General features: G+C 40.4%; 1 long non-coding RNA gene across 2 annotated transcripts in view; it reads right to left on the bottom strand.

The window, feature by feature from the left end:
- Window positions 1–3,814: 3,814 nt before the first annotated feature.
- The window catches only part of LOC147581248 (uncharacterized), a 28,042-nt gene continuing 18,684 nt past the window's right edge, over window positions 3,815–13,172 (bottom strand). For both annotated transcript variants that reach the window (XR_015251576.1, XR_015251577.1), the window contains one exon: window positions 3,815–4,843. This is a non-coding gene — a long non-coding RNA (uncharacterized LOC147581248). The remainder of the gene's footprint in view (window positions 4,844–13,172) is intronic.

Raw genomic sequence — 13,172 nt, 5'->3', positions numbered from 1 at the left:
AATTTAAAAACTCATGTACTGAGAAAAATACTATTGAGCCTTAAAGATTTTTACAATTCCATGTCTTAGGCTCTTCTCTGAGTTCATATTTTCACTGAGGGAGGTAGGGTGGCTCATGGGTCCCAGACTTCTGAGACAGAACGGGGGGAACCTTGAAAGCTAAGAAGGACACCAGCCCCCAAAACAACCCTCAACGGTCCTACCAGTTAGTGGAGGAAAGTCCAGTGAGGGGCAGCTCTTCTGGCTTTGGGCAGGACAGTAGGGGAGTTGGGGGTGCAGACGTGGAATTTATTCAGGTGAAAGGTGGTATGTCAGATGATGTCAATGTTTGCACTAAACTGTAAAATGAGATCATTTACCAACTGCATCGAGGACCTGGAAACAGAGAATCCCTCCAATGGCTCCTGGGAGTCTCAGAAGGAGGTGACCAGCCCTGTCAGTGAGCAGATGTGACCACTCAATGGTAACTGGGGACCTTGACGTTGCAGATGGCCAGGGCTGCATGGGCCTCCATCTCATTTGAGGTTTCCTCTATAAAGCTAAAAGAAAAGCAAATAGCAGGGGTGTGATAGATGCGGCAAACCCAACAGAAGGAACATTGGACCAGGCTTCAAAAGACAAATTGTGATCTCATGTCTGCAAATAAGAACTTATTTGGCCTTAGGCAAGCCACCACTAAAATTTCTTCTGAAATAAAATGTTATTACTGATTTGATGATGAAGTCTGTTCAGGGAAGGAAATCTAAATACAGAGAAAGTGAGTGATAATTCATTTGAAACTGACACAGATAAGGGGATAAGGGCCTGAAAGTTTCAGTGAAGACGCTAGAGAAATTACTCAGCAAGGGGAAAGGGAAGGGAGGCCAGGCTGATTGCTCCTTCAGACCATCTCCCTCCCATTCTTTTTCCAAGCAGGTTGAGAATGTGGTGAAGAGTTAATAGTCTGAAAGTTTAAAATCCTGCCCTGCCTCTTCTTTTCCGACATCACTCTGGATGGGTTACTTATCTCTCTGGGCTTCAGTTTCTTTCTCTATTAAATGGGGGTGATAATAATACGACTCTATCCACACACTGTTTTACGTGGCATAGCACCTGTAAGATATCCACAAGAGCTGATACTCCAAACATAGATTGTTCCTTTTCTCTACTCTGTTTTCAAAAAACATTTAGCTCAGAATTCACTTTTTCCGAATTCCTATAACACTTCTTGTTCATGCTCCCATATTTAGTCATTAAACAAAATGCTCTGTTGCCTTTGTTCCTGAGAGTATATGTGTGTGTGTGTATCCGTCTGTCTGTCTGTCTGCCTTGTCTTCTTATCCAGACTACAAGCTTTTAGAGAGTAGGAAGATATGTGTTAGATCCCTTGTGCATCCCTTTCAGTTTCTAGAATATACTATAGCATTCAGCAAATACTTGTTAAACAAATGAGTTTGTAAGTCCTAGAGAGAAAACTTCTCTGTGCTCCCTATCATTTACACAACTTAGGAAGAGGCAGGTGTAGAATAATTTAGCTCGGGTTTGGTGTTTTTGTTTGTTTCCAGTTGGTCTGTGACTATACATAGATTCAATCATAATGAAGCTGACAGAGGAGAGATGACATTTTGGAAACAGAAAAGGAATTTTGGATATTACAGCCCAACATTTGTCACCTCCCCGGCTGATAGCCTCACGCGTTCCTTCGTTCCCTTTGGCTAAATTTGGATCAAATGCTGGCTGAGTGCACTAAGCAAGCCAGAACTGCATTGTACCTCTATTTTGTGACATATGAGCTCCCTGCTTTAATCTCCCCTCTACTGTATAAAAGAGGATCTGAGGCTGTTAGACTTCAATCCGGTGATTCATGCAGCTGGCACACAATAGATTCCACCTCTCTCCTCACTGCTGCACAATATCAAGCTAAACAAAATGTCTTAGAAAGCTTCAGTACATGTAGTTAGCCTGTCACGGATCCCCCCCCCCTTTCCCTCCCCACACACACACTCTCTCCTTTTTTTCTTCTGCTGAGCAAAAGAGTCCAAATGCCCAGCACCTGCCTTTTTACTGACATTTCCACAAAGGTAAAGGAATGAACCTTTTGTCAATTCCAACCAAACGATCTGTTTTGAAACAATGAGATGAAAAGCCTGGGCCCCTCTCCTTGGATTACACTGCAGAGGCTTAAAATAAAGGACACTTGATTTTATTGATTTAATGAGGGACGGAGGCTTTTGCTGGAGCATCCCTTGTGGCAGAGGAACAAGCCTTGTTGGCAGGTACCTCCACTGAGGCACTTCTCTCCCATTTGTTTGGTTTCGCGATGGTGCTTGTTTATGGGTTTGGCTGTTATGATGACCCCCCGTGTTCTTTCCCGTGCGGCGTGAAGCGGTCAAATGCCTGCAGTGATTTCCGTGTGGCTCTCTAGACAGGGAGCTGCGCAGGGGAGGCGGCACGCTACCGCAGGAGAAAGAGCTGCGGGAAGAGGTGACGGGGGGAATGCACATCTTTGAAAAAAGAAAAGTCAAATAAACCGGACTGGAAGAGAAATAGCACTTCTAGCTGCAAAAGAGATGGTGCTCAAAACCTATTATTTCTCGGCAGAGTCTATTTCAGCTAGGTTTCTAACCCCGTCTGCGTCCGCACCGGTGGCAAGGACCCCACCCCCACCTCTCCCCTTCCCCCTCCTCCTCCTTTTCCCAACTTTGAATAGTGAGGAGGCTAAGAGGGTTCGGACACGATTTTTTTATTGTGAACGGTCCCAGACACAGCTAGATAATCTTTTTGCCTTTGTTCTCGTCTTCTCTGGGGTTCTTGTGATATTATTATTGACATGTTCATATGGAAATTTTGGCATTATATGTTTCTTCTTTTATATTTGTCCTATTTTTTTCTCCATACAGCCTGACTTCATTGTCCACTGCGCCATGTGAAAGGGACATTGCCAGTCACCTGCTGACCAAATGCAAGCAGCGATCTACTTTTAATACCGAATTGGACCGCGTGTTGCTTACTAGACATGTGGGTAGCCAGGATTCCTGTTAATAGGAGCATATGTCCCTATACACTCTGTACATTTATTTCAATGTATTTATACAGTCCACCCATAGATGAAACACCCCAATTCCCTCTGGTGTTACTGTCTTTCTGATTGCTGGCTTAAAGAGAAACAGTTCCTAAGAGCATATGGTTTCCAAAACCCAGCCCTTCCCCCTCCTTTTCAGTCTACACAAAATAAGCCGCTGCCCCTCCCCCGACGGCTTCTCTGCTCTCTGCCCAGAGTGAGTCTGAAACCAGGGGGCAAAATCATTAGTTCCCAATTACCTTAAGCCATGTACGATAACCTCTCTCAAGGGCTGTTGGTAAAATATGCACATGGTTCCAATGTCTAGACAGTTATGAAGTATAGGTGCGGGGTTGTGCGACTCCAGAACCCCAATGCATCTCAAACGCAGTGCTTTTATTAAAGAAGTATAATCACCAGGATAACTAATTACGTCAATACCACATAGTTAATTAAACCCATTATAGTTATTATTCCCATGGAGAGGAGGTCGAATAAAGCGACCCTCATCTTGATTCTACTATCCTAACAAAAGAAAAAGAATATTAAATAAAACATAACACGGACCTCTTCATCTTCCATCTTTTTTCTTAGATGCTTAATAACTACCTGGTATGTCCCCCAAGAAGATCTTCAAGGGTAAGCTACACCCAAAGATTGCCGGGCTCTTCAAAACACCACTTTCAAACTTACCCGTACTTCAAGTAAATGATTACCAACTGTTTGCTTGATTGGTGCAAGAGGCAGTGACAGGTAAAAGTGAAAAATAGAATGTACGGCCACTGTGTTTTTATTAATATCTTGCAGAGAAACATGATGGAGGGCAGTGCTTATGTCTCAGTTCAATCTGGTTTCATGACTAATGACAGGAAGGTGGCCCGTGTACCCCTCCCAACCCTGGCCAAGGACTTCCAGAGGGACACATGGAGGTGAGGTATTAAGGCTCATCGAGCAGACTGAAGGCACACAGATGACATATCCCGCAGTTGCAACAAAAACAAAATCTTCTGGCTCTGACACGCAAATCCGAAGGAGAATTCAAATATGACCGTGGAAAAGGAGAGATTTCAAGAACTCTATTACATAGGGACATTGCCAGAGCAAGAATGTGGGCAAAAAGACACACATCTCCCCACCCACAAACACACGCGCACACACACAGGCGCGCGCACACACACACACACCTCACATACTAATCTCTGGAAAATAAAACCAAGATATTTTGATTTCCCTTGCCTGAAAATTCACCAGGTCATTATATCACTGTCACACCTTCTTCTCAAAGCAGTTCATTGTCCATCGAGAGGATTTGCATTTACTTCTCCTGATTAACAAAGAAAACTTTGTATAAAAGGGCTATGCACTGAGACGTGCAAATGTGGCCAGCCTGACCCCCTGCAGGAGAAGGCAGACAAGCAGTAGGGAGAAGAGGTAGATGAGGAAGGGGAAAGAATGCTTTGATCCCAGTGCAGCACACACAATGGAGCAGCGGCAACCCCAGCAAGCCCTGACCCTGGGCAGGCTGGAGTTTGGCGCGGAGTCACCGAGCGGGAAGCAATATAATGAGTAGCGTTTCATGCGATGGTGAGCACCGTAAGCCTGCAAAATCTCTGCCCTTGCTGGCTTTGCTGGTCACCGTTGTCCTGATTGCTGTCCACGTTACTGCCGCGGTGCTGTCGCTGTTGTTTTCCAGCTCGGGAGATTCTAATATCGCGACAACTGCCAGAGGGGCCCGGGGACTTTTCAATGAGGACACGCTCATAAAATCGAGGCTGTGAGCAAAAGGCAGCACCATCCCATAGGCTGCATGAAGAACAAAAGGTCAGGTGTTAAATCCCTTATTTGTCCAGTGGTTTAAGCTGACATATGCGGCATTTAGTTTAGATGTAAAACAACCTCGTATCCGCCATCCACAACCCTCACCCCTGCCCCAAAAGCTCCTCCCCAAACTTTTTTTTGTTCTTCCTGGGGAGCCACCATTGCTACCAGTCACGCCCCAGCAGAAACACTGAGGGAGGGGTCTGTCTTTCCTTTTCGTTGTTGCTGTTTTGTTTTGTTTTGTTTTGTTTTTTAACCTCGTCTCCTTTGCTCCTTCCTCAAATCAATGGCCAAATCCAGGGAGTCTCTTGCCACCAACTGACCACCTCCCTCCAACTCCTTTCTATCACCACCCTCATCACATTTGTTTTCTCTCTGCCCCTCCCCAATTTCCAGTCACATTCCCCTTCCAGTCCCTGTTACACAACTCACCAGATTATCTTTCTAAAGTATTATTCTCATCTGATTACTCTTTGGCTCAGAGCATGCGTTGATCGCCCAGCATTATCCTGTAGAATAAATTATAAGCTCTCAGTTTGCCCTTAAGTTTGTCTCCGTTCTGACTCTGTCCCCTGTGCTCTCAGGAGCAAGATTTACCTCTCAGGACTTCCTTACCTGTGACCTATGTCCCCTCCCTGATTGGGTCACATGCTTCAGACACTCAGGCCTTTGCCCTATATGTGTGCTTTGCCCCTAATCCCCCTCACCTTACGTCCTTGAACTCCCACACATTGTTCAATGGTCATCTAAATGCCTCCACCGGGAAGCCTTTCTTGATGTGCCTCAGCTACAGGTGTCCTTATCACTCTGATTTTCTAGACCATTTTTTAAATATGTATTTTATGACCATTATCATAATCTGCCTGTAGTAAGTATTGATCATATCATGTCTTGAGATTCTAAACTCTGAGAATTCAGAGACCATCTCTTCTGATCTTGGTAAGAGCTTAACTAAGTATCTGTCTATTTTTGCTGCCCCTTTAATGTTACACATATATGACTAATTCAAAGAAGAGAGGCAAACTATAATTAAAATAAAATAACTATGACACAAACTTGGAACAACCCAAAACAAAAAGCAATATAAATGTGATAGAAACTCAGATGAATTATCATGTCGTGTCACCACTACCACTTGTATATAACTACCGAAGAATACAGAGTGATAACTGAATAAACTAAAGACTGCCATTCTGGATGCACACGTGTAATGCAACTCCAAGTGATTTGGAACCCACGTGAGAAACCATGGGCTCTTTAAGGTTTTACTCCTTATAGAATTTACTTTGTTTAGTGATTAAGAAAAGCAATTATTCGGGTTGATAATGATTTTATTGTTTGAAAACTGACTTCTCCTCCTATTGGATACATGAGGTATAACCTACTGAAATACAAAAAAAAAAAAAAAAGAAAAAAGAAAAAGAAAAATTCTGAGTCTAGATGCTTAGAATACTGACTCTGTCACAGCCTGAAATGAGCCCCAGATGGTTCAGGGTTTACCATCAAGCAACGGTAATGGTATAGAATATGTCATTGTCATCCCAAGAGGTCTTCTATAAGGGAACAAAAATATAGAAGCAGTTTCTGTGTTGAAGAAAAGAAGGAAAGAAATTAAAAAAGAGGCAGGGAAAGAAGGAAGGAAGGAAGGAAGGAAGGAAGGAAGGAAGGAAGGAAGGAAGGAAGGAAGGAAATAATGGCACAGAGAGAAAGGAAGGAAGGATGGAAATAATGGTGCAGAGAGAAAGACAGAGAGTAAGGGAAAAGAAAGAGGGAGGTAGGAAGTGGGGAGACAAGAGAAGAAATGATATATAAAGGAAAATCTGAATGAAATTTGAGAGGCTGACAAATCTGGAGAACATTTAAGTGACTCCCCTAAATTTCTGTCAGGTTCTTCATCAGCTGCCTCAATTTTCTTCCTGACTTGGGTTCTTGTCAGCTCACTCTAATTATAGCTTTACTAGCAAAATGAGAGCACATGGATGAGGAATGGCCATGGATAAAAAGAAATGGCAACCCTAAGCGTAATTATAAATAAATGTCTTCCTGTGAATGTCCAACAGACAAAGGTACCCAGTCTATTCTTGAATAGCCCAATGTACTTAAGACATCACCAGTACCACACATAAATATTTCCTTCCAATGGCTTCCCATTTTCTACAAGATCTATGATCCATAGGCTCTCTAAAAACCAAGCCCAGTTCAACACTGAAACCTCAGTTTCTGCTACACCTCCACTCTCACAATGTTCTCTAGAAGTACCAAAAGCCTCACAATTTCCTGGGGGTGTTCATCAGATAATAAAGGAGAGATAGTCATTTTAAGTGAGGGATTCAATGTTGACTCAGAGTTGCTGGAGAATATAATCTCTCCTCTGTGAAGCCTCCCTTGACCTCCTCGGTGCTGTGGACACTCCCTTACAAAAAATCTCTGACCTGTAGCTTTCTTCTCCTAAAGTACTTGCCCCGCTCTATTGGGTTTCTCTCTTATGTTTGTGCCTTCTCTACTGAACCAGAAGTTCTGAGAGAGCTAGAATATTTAATCATTCCCAAAATCGGAAACCCTCACAATATGCCTGATACATATTAACAGCAATACTGGTTGATATATGCATCAGGCATTCAGAAGAATTCTGCTTTTGTGAAACTTAGCACAACTATGATAAAAAAAATCCTTTCATTGTTGGGCACCTGGGTGGCTCAGTGGGTTCAGCGGTCAACTCTTGACTTTGGCTCCAGTCGTGAGCTCACAGTTGGTATGACAGAGCCGTGCGCTGACGGTGCAGAGCCTGCTTGGGATTCTCTCTCCTTCTCTCTTTGCCCCCCACCCTGCTTGTGCTCTCTGTCTCTTTCTGAAAGTAAATAAATAAACATTTTTTAAAACCCTCTCACTGCTTAAAATATTGTCAAATATAAACATATTTCATCCTTAGGTCCATGAAGACATTTTTTTATCCTCAATTTTAAGTTGAGCCAAGTGTTACTAGTCCAATTAAACTAACCAGAAGAACTTAGATTAACCAGTTGTAGATTAACCAGTGTAGAAGTTACTGAACTTCTCTAGGCCTCAGTTTTTCTACTTATAAAATTAAAATATTTGATGTGAGTCTCTTTAAAACCCCTACCTCTCTGTAATTATTTATTTGATCTTAGAATGTAAGACTCATCTGGACAGGATGAACTCTAAATCTAATTTAATTCTAAAATACTAGTAGGATCAACTCTCAGGTACTACTTCTGCATGAAACTGAGGGCACTCTGAAAACATAAGAATAGACAATATAAGGAATAAACAAAGAACAGAGGCCTCCTGTAGCAAACAGCTAACCGGAAAAATACAAATAGCCAAAATCGCATTGTATTAATAAAATGGAAGAAATGTCAAGAAAACTCACAGCATGGAGAACTATTATAATTTCCAGCAGTTGCTGGCTCTTTCTGTAATCCTGCAGATGGTAGACAAGAAAGGGGGATTTTTAAATTTGCAGGAGGATAGAAGAACCATGAAGGAGGACCAAGGAGCTGTACAGAGTAAAAAAGATGAGGATCAATAAATTTGATGTATAGCTTTCTGGAAATCTTTTCACTCCACAGGGAGGACACATTTTTCCCCCAGATATTCATGGACGACCCAAAAAACCTGTCATGAAACAGGCCACCAAATGGCTGTAATAAATTCCAAAAAAAAATCAATATCATATGGACCTTTTGATCTAATCACGATGCAGTAAAAAAAAAAAAAAAATTAGCAAGTGACAACTGTCAAAATCCCATGTAACTGTAAACTATAGAGCATTCCACCCAAAAATGCAATGTAAATGTAATGTGAAGAAAAAGACAAGAAAAAAATTGTGAACATTTACAGTGAAATAACAATGAACATTTACAGGTCAAATTCTGGAAGTAAAGGAGTACTGAGAGAAGAATTTTCATTTTAAATACATTTATTGGAAACCAAGAAAGATTTAAATACACGAGGTAAGTGATTACTCAAAGCGCTGGTAAAAGAGTGACCAAGTAAACCAAGGAAGCAAGAAGGAAATAATAAAAGATAACAGCAGGGAATGCCAGTTAAAGATGGGGGATTGGATGTGTGCCTTTTATCCAGCCCTTCCATAAACCCCATAAAACAATGGCGAAGGGATCTTTTGAGGCATAAATCTATAAAGACAAAGAGCACAGAGGATGAAAGAATAGCAATAAAACTTCAGATGATGAAAAACAGAAGAATAAGTATTAAATGGCTTAGCAAACTAAAAAAGAGAATCCTGAACTGGTAGCAGAGAAATCTGAGAAACTTTCATTTGTCTCGCAAAACCTCCCTTACACTCAGATATTTTCAGCACCTGCATCCCTAAAAGTGAGGGTGAAAGTGGAACCGAACAAAAACAAAAGATGACTGATTAAGACTGTTTGCGAAACAGATGTCTATATGCCCCCCTCCATTCTGTGTAAAAATCCTTACCCCACCCAACAGCGGAATCGGAAGCTGACTCTCTAGAGACAGTAAAACAAAAATTCCCTGTCTTTGGGAGCACCAAGTCTAGTGGAGAAAAGAAATGGCATGCTGCATATTGTGGAATTAACGAAAGGTTTACGTACTGAATTTGAGATCTCCATTCCTCTCTCCACTTAATGAGGGATGTTAATAGCCCAGCCTTAGAACCTTGCAGCTGGAAATTGGAAGATTTGTCTCTGGGAAAACTGATAGAGCAAAGAGGAGAGGATTAAGATACTGATGTTGCAGTTTGCCTCATAAGACAGCCAGTTTAGGTGACAATAAAGCCCACAGCTGACAAGTTCCAACCATGAACACAGAGCCTCCAGTCATCTTGGCAAAACATCACTCTTAAATATGACCAGGCATTGAGGATGAGTGAGATGAGAAGGAAGTGGGAGGAAAAAGAGACTTTAAAGGAGAAGAAAACTAAACAAAGAAATAAAGCTATTATCACTTTTAAAGAGGTAAGAGAAGATATTGCATCCATGAATCAAGAACAAGATTTCGGTCAGCAAGGAACAATGAGAAAACATGACAGAGATCTGGGCTATGAAAATGATATTAGTCAACATAAAAATGCAATGTACGATCTGACATTAATGCTGGGGAAATCCAAAGGCCAATAGAGTAGACTAAGAGAAGGCGAACAGGAGAATAATTATTAAAATATTAAATTAATTAATTAGATTAATAATATTAAATATAAATAATAAATTAATATTAAAATATTATTAACATATTAGCAGATATACTAATATTAGCTAAAATCTACTGATTGAAAATACTATAAAGACCCAAACAATACAAGGGGAAGAAGCAAAGTCATGGTCTCTCATGACAACTGGGTAGCAGCAAACACCAGTGGAAGAGAATACAGAGGCCAGGAAGAGTCCCCTGTTTATATGGACTCTGTATTCAATACAGGTTGGTACTACTCATTTAATCAAGGAATAGATACGCACATATACACAAAACGTTGTATATTTTTCAATTATATGCATATAATTAATGACAAATGTGTATTGAAAAGACAAATTTGGTTGAACCACTTGCAATTGCTGATATTTGGCAGTTTTTGACCTACATAAATATCAATTTCATAAAGTTCAATCTAATACACTAGATGCTTAATGGTCACTTGTGAAAGAACAGCTATAGAGGAATGGACTAAAGAACAAAACAAAAGGACGGCCGTTTCTGGATGTGTGAAAAGCTATGAACTGGAAATAACTCCACGCACCAGGAGGTAATGACGGTGGTAGGTTTGTGGACCAACTTACAAAATTATAACAGATGGAAAAAACCTTGGTAGATGGAATTCAAAGTTGTTATGTAAAGAAAAACAGCAAAACTATAAAAAAGAGAAGACAGATGAGATAAGAAATGATAAAGCTGTTTGGGGAGAGAAAGAAATATTTGAAAAATGAATAATCATCACTGAGAGAAAGGGTACAATTAGCTAAATAGGATCTCAGTGAAAAACAACAACAAAATGCCTAAAACTCAGAGGACAAAAGGAAAACTGAATACGAGAATTTTTAATAACACTTCAGGATACTCCCTAACCAAAACTAAAAGGCAGACTGTCACACTTTCCTCAATGAGTTAGTGGTATTAGCGAAAGCAAGGCAGATGTCCAACACTTTTTTTCCACCTCCTTCCACCAGGCCGCCGTGCTCAGCATCATGTCCAATACATGCTAAGTTCACCAAATGTGCTTGATGAAATCTAGTGGGAGGGGGTGATTGTAAATGATTTTGTTTTTCCCCTTGAGAGGGATTTTCCTTTCGATTGCACAATTCTTAAACTCCAGATTTAGAAAAAGACATAGGCTTCCTTCCCATATTTTTCTGGGTAAGAGTGATTTCTCTTGCCCTCTTCAACAGACACTTATGACAGTGAAAATTAAGCCTGTAAATTACATATATTAGACGTGATCATGACATGATACATCTTCTACTTATAATTTAGGTGATCTTATATAATGTGCCAGACAGTAATGTTATCATTATTTACAGAACCTTGAATGCAGCAGTAATCATCAATCTAAATGTCCGTACATTATCCTTAACAGAGCAGCACAGTGATCTATTCTAGGTTAGTGCATAGGGCGTAGGCTGGAGAGATCAAACCAGGAGACAGAAATAGAGATTTCTCTGTAGCTACATTAACGATCTTCTGCGTGTTCTCTTATCCCCCACCCCTCCCTGGACCACTCTTCCCTTATTTTGATGATCCATTAAGTCAACTTCTTCAAGCATCTCTGTACAGTTAATCCTTTACAATTTTCACAAATAAAGCAAAAGGTGTGGTAAATTGCCAAGGACATTAATTACACGAGTAGTGTAAAATGTTTGCACATCATACTCAATAATCTCTCAAATAAAGACTAAATTGCTGTGCTTGCACTTACCCATACTGAAACTCAAGTTCTTTAACAATTTTAATAGGCTTTAACATTTAATTTGCTTAAATTATTACTTTGTTGATATAAATAGGATGTTTATTTACTCTAGCCTAGCAAGAACTGAAAGAGGAAGCCTCTAAAGGCAAAATACTCAAGTACGTTATGTACCAGGAATCTATGAATCATAACACAATCATTGAGGCAAGCGTCTTCCGTCAATCTCAGAGTTGCTGTCCATTCGCAGCACGAGACCAGAATGAAAAAGCTAGGTAGCTCTCCAGGTCCTCCTGAGTCATTTTGGTGTATAAAACTGGGTTATCTGGATTGAACGTCCAGGGTGTCTGACCTTCCCCAATTTTGTGTTCAAAACCACTCTCTGGCCGTGACAGAAAATACAGGTGCTCATAAATACCTTTTGACTGAAATGAGTCTCTTTCAACTATTTATATCATTTTTGCCTGCTTTAACCACAGACAATTGTTGATTCTTCCTTACCTTTAAAATAAATAATAATGCCCCCAGAACATTTTGAATTCTCTGAACATCTACTACAAACATATTAACCAAAAATACAAATGAATTTGTGTTTGCTTATTAGTTGGGAATTTTCCTGTGCCATTTCTTTTGACATATGCACACATAAACTTGTGTGTGTGTGTAAATAATTACGTTCTAGACCTACAGCTTTACACATTTCAAAAGGTGTTCTGGTTCCAGAGCCAGAGGAAAAAAGGTGAGTGATGGGAAGCCACTACCTTGAGGAAGTTAAATGTATGTTTAACAGTCTTTCAATTAAGGTCTCATTACATAAAATTTAAGATGGAATTTATAATAAATTTACAGAATTTATATTATGTAAATACATTTTCAGAAAAAATATGTACACTCAGGTACTGCAAATTACTAGTTATATGATCTCTGGCAGAGTACTTAATCTCTCCAAACCTTAGTTTCCTGGCCTAGGAAATAGAGATAATAACAATTACTCTATGGGGGTGTGGTAAAGTTCAAAGGAAAGAATGAATGTAGAAGTAACTTGCTCATTTGAGTATTGTATGCACGACCTCCTATGCACCCAGCCCTAAATCTTTAAGTTTAGAGAGACTATAAGAAGAATGCAAGGTAGATTCTCTTCCTGCAACAATCCCAGTACCCACTTGGGACCAGGAAATAATTAGAAAATGAGACAGAACTACAGAAAACTAAGTTGTATGGTCCAGGCTATGTGTGCAATAACAATTCTAAGAAAAGAGAACTTAAAATGGGCTGGAAATTATGAATATTTTCTTCCCAAATGGAACAGGCTAAGCTTTGCCTGAACAAAGAAGCAAAGATATCTAACAGCTGCTTACCACTCTCTGTTGCTTAAAATATCAGAGGAGTATGAGGTTTAGGCAGCTCTGAGGGCTG

This window comes from Puma concolor, chromosome B2 (assembly GCF_028749965.1).
Source record: "Puma concolor isolate L17-30 chromosome B2, mPumCon1.1.hap2, whole genome shotgun sequence".
Taxonomy (NCBI): Eukaryota; Metazoa; Chordata; class Mammalia; order Carnivora; family Felidae; genus Puma; species Puma concolor.
The sequence above is the reverse complement of the archived record's forward strand: the minus strand, read 5'-3'. Positions and strand labels throughout refer to the sequence as shown.